Here is a 4,547-nt window from a genome sequence, read left to right on the forward strand (position 1 = left end):
TCTTGACTAGATTCTGGTCGAGGAGACAAAATCTAATTACTAATCTTGACTATAATTGTACTAACACTTGTTTTGCAGGGTAGTATAAGTTTTATTGTCTCGGACTAACTTTATTTTGTAGGAAATAAAGGCTATTGGAAAAGTTTGTCCGGGCGCTCGAAAGGGATCCGAGTGGCCGGAGTGGTTCGGGCGCCCGGAATGCCCAAAATCAATCTTGTCACCAGCATGGAGCGCGTTGATTGGATGGCTGACTTCATGATCCAAGCACCCGAAAGAGATCCAGGTGCCCAAAACTGCCTATATAAGTAGCCTTCCACCAGGAGCACAACACAACAATTTCTCTCTGCAACTGCTTTCTTGCGCGCTGCTCTAATGACGCTCCTGCGATGGTGTGAAGCTTCTCCGACAACCTGCGACTCAATTTTTAATTTCCTTGTTATCTTTAACTTCATTTTATAGTTCTTGTACTTATTGTGTAACTTTCTTACAAACTATTAGTGGATTGCCCAATGAAAGCACTCTCACGTGCGAGCCTTAGAGTAGGAGTCTACGAAGGCTCCGAATCAAGTAAAACTTGGTGTGTTACTGTTGTTTTCGTTATTATTATCACACCCCGAGGGAGTCCCTGCTAGAGAAAATTTTGGTAGCATCTCCCCTATACGGGTGACAATTTGGGACCTAACTATAAAGTCCTCAAGTCTCACAATCATCAATCAACACGGTTGGAACATATACCATACAATAATAAAACAATCCACGCAGTTAATAATAAATCAACCTCCAACTGACTACACAACCATGTAGTTTATAATAATACCTACTCCACTACAACGAGGAAAAACACAACACAATGGGAAACCTTCGCAACGGAAAACATGGGCATCATACCCGAAGTACGATATAAAAATCCATAAGTACAAGAACTACACATCATAAGTATGTAGACATAACAAAACAAGGAAACAAAGAAAGTTTGAAACCAGAAAGTCATCTCGACACCTAGTGGGGGACTAGCGACTGGAACCTCTTGACAGCTTCAACCTGAAATAGAAAATATATCAACAATGTGAGTCCAACACTCAGCGGGTAACAAGCTGACATGCATATTACAATATATCAAATAATAATAATTATGTCGTGCAGTCTCCTGGACAATAGTTGGAAAAGTAAAACTGAAAAGACAGGAGAAAACTGTATTCACCTGGGCTTCCTATCCTGACATAAAGGTTGTCAGATCCAACTAATCATGTCTCCTGTATGCATGTCAATCATATGTAACCACAGAAATGCAGCATCCAATATGCAGCAATCACAAGCAATAAATGCAATCCATGCATATAATGCAAAATGTCCTGGTCATCCCTAACGTCAGTCAGCCATCTCACACGCGATCGTGAGACCGAGTGAGTAGGGCTATGACAACTGTGCACTCTGTCATCACTACTCCTGAGTGACCGAGTGGACAGGATGCTGTCGGAGTACACCTATCCTCCTACCCCAAATCATAAGTGGAGGAGCTCAATGCTCTCATCTCCCTGAGACAATCTAGAGAAGGGATCCCTATCCTGCTACCATGCTGCATCACCACTACCCATGAGCGGGCCAGCAGAGCCCTTGACAGAGCAACCTGCTGCAACACACCCTACCTGATATACCACTAACCCATGAGTAGTTGTGTGTGTAGATCCATGTAACTAAAGCGATGTGCTCAACAATAATAGAGCTGACAATCGCTCAGCATGCAATCATGCAAAATGATGCATATCACTAAGCATGTAAATCCTAACACCTCCATAATATATACCAAAAGGTAAAGAAATCCAATAAGAATCTAAGTATCATGAAACTAGGTACACATGTCAGATATGTCTAGTAGCTAGTCCTGTACACAGTAAGGCAATGTATGTCACTACTTATATGTTCATAAGTACACATGATAAAAACAAAAGAATATAAGTCTAAATGCATACAGATAATAACAAACAAAGACATGCTATAGGTATCAAGTAGTGATATACCAAAACAAAGATAAACATAATTATTACTAGTGGCTATAACCTATTACACATATCGAAATGACATTATCAAAAGAGATAAATCAAGGTACCCGCCTCAAAAGTGGAGATCGTATCAGAAAATCCCACATCGAGATGCTCGTCTCAAATCAAGGTCCTATGGCATATGATATACAGATTTAGCTAATTATATATGAATTAAATAGCTAAATCAAATCTCTAAGCCTATTTAGGGAAGCCATAATCCAAATACGATCAGTGATTAACTCTCACTAATATCAATTCCTTGATTGAATTATATTTAGCCCAATATTATCAACTCCTTAATTCATCATGTAGCAATCCATTTACTAAGTCAACTCAGCATAAATCGAACAAACTTAATTCATCCAATTGATTAGTATTCATCACACTAATCAAATCGTAGAACTGAAATCAACCTTAATACTCACCCAATCTAGATGCACTAGTAGCTTATGATCAGAGGGCAACCCATAGCCGACAATCACTGATGGTGCCTACTGCTGCCCATACCTCCATCAGCTACTAACCTAATCACCCAATCAAAGAAAATCTATCAATTAACCCTATAATGGAATACAAGATCAGTTCACAGCCTTACCCCAAAACAAATCCGTAGCTATGAGGAGCTTGTGTTCTCCTCTTTAATTCCATAAAGGAAACACTGCTCTGATAGTGATCCTCCTCACCAAACTAGGCAGAGCACAGGTACTCCTTGCTCGTGCCTGAAAATGCTAGCGTCGGTAGATCAGTAACAGTCAGCTGGATAAAAAAAAGGTGTCGACGAGTTGTCCCTCAGATGGTGCTCAGCGGCGATCAAGCGTCGGCCATGGGGGTCAGTGGTAGCACGAAGGGAAGGGAGGATCGGTGAATCAAAACTAGGGCTCGGCGAAGAGGAAATCAGTTGGTGATGGATTGGTATCGGCGCTCAGCTGTAGGGGCGTCAGCGCTGCTCCGTGCGATGACGAAGCGATGCAATGGGAGAGGGCGACACCTAGGGCACTCTCGCTCGGCCTGTGACTGACGGTGGCGAGGAAGACACGAGGAAGATGGAGAGGAATCGGGAGAGAAGGAAATTGGGAGAACAGGGAACAAAAGTGCCTGATCTCCCTTGGCCGACAGGTTGTGTCATGAGGGAGAAGAGGAAACGAAGCAGCGCCGGTTGGGGAAGATAAAGAGGTCATCAACGTCGGGTTGGGGCGGCTGTGGCTCGACATCACGCGAGAAGGGAGAAGGAAGAGGAAGGGGAATCGAGCGATGAAGGCTAGCACACGGTGTGAGAAGAAAAAGAAAAGAAAAGAAATATTTAAATAAATTAAATATTTCCTCGTTTAAATAGGGTAGCTTAAACAGATTTTCCCCTGGCCCAATAATTTATTCCCTTAACATACGTCATACGAGCTCCAATTAAATTCCAGAAAATTTTTAAAAATTTCTAAAAATTCCATTAAAGTTATTCCTCAAATAATCTTATTATTTTATTATTATTTGAGTGTCGTATTTTACATTCTCCCCCAGTAATAAAAATTTGGTCCATAAATTTTCGTTATTTACCATCAGCAAGTACTAACAATAGATAGCTAGTATAAATGCTGAACGGAAATTAACCCACATATCTCATGTAAAAAGATGGGGGTATCAAGCTCGGATCGTATCCTCGAGCTCCCAAGTAACCTCCTCATCAGAATGATACTGTCATATGACTTTAACCAATTGGATAGTCTTGTTCTGCAACTGACGCTCTTTGTGGCCCAGAATCCATACCGGAACCTCCTTGTAGGTAATGTCAGGCTGAATGGGAACTGATATATCTGACAAAATGTGTGCGGGGTTGGGCATATATCTCCTCAGCATGGACGCATAAAATACATCATGAACTCCTGCCAGAGCAAGTGGTAACGCCAGATAGTAAGCTACCACTCCAATCCTCTCCAAGATCTGAAAAGACTCAATCTATCGTGCAGCTAATTTACCTCAGAGACTAAATCTCTTCACCCCTTTTCGCTCCAATCCTCTCTAAGCCTGTTGGTCAGGGACAGACTCCTCATGGTACTGCGGGCGCGTCGAGCTCTCGGATTCCGACGATCCCTTCTCCAGAGTTACCCACCCCTACAGTATTCAAAAGAGGATGCTTACAATATTGGCCACGCAAGGATAAAGGACATCCTCAACGGGCTTCACAATATTGGCCACCAGATGGAGAACCGCGACCTGATAAGGTATGCCTTTAACGCGTTTTCTGGAAATGCACTATGGGCATCCATCGTGGATGCTTATAAGATTTCGAAGAATCTTTCCAAATTAAAGCTAGATGAATTATTTTGTGAACTTGAACTTCATGAACAGACTAACTCAAAACAGGTCGAGAAAGGAATTATCCTTTTTGCAGGTTCCTCCAAAGATAAGTCAAGACCCAAACCTGAACCTGAAGGCGAGTGTGACCAAGACCCAGAAGATGAAGAATACCTGGTGAACTTGGTAAGAAAAATGTTCACCGGGAGAAAGAAGAAC

At 42.0% G+C, this 4,547-nt stretch overlaps 1 long non-coding RNA gene across 1 annotated transcript; it reads right to left on the reverse strand.

Moving 5' to 3' along the window:
• Positions 1 to 869: 869 nt before the first annotated feature.
• Positions 870 to 3,301, reverse strand: LOC121994095. The gene is made up of 3 exons (XR_006115579.1): positions 2,638 to 3,301; positions 2,468 to 2,566; positions 870 to 1,041 (listed from the first exon to the last, which is right to left on the reverse strand). It is a non-coding gene; the product is annotated as an uncharacterized LOC121994095 (long non-coding RNA).
• Between the last annotated feature and the right edge of the window lie 1,246 nt (positions 3,302 to 4,547).

The sequence above is a fragment of the Zingiber officinale genome, chromosome 6A (assembly GCF_018446385.1).
Source record: "Zingiber officinale cultivar Zhangliang chromosome 6A, Zo_v1.1, whole genome shotgun sequence".
Taxonomy (NCBI): Eukaryota; Viridiplantae; Streptophyta; class Magnoliopsida; order Zingiberales; family Zingiberaceae; genus Zingiber; species Zingiber officinale.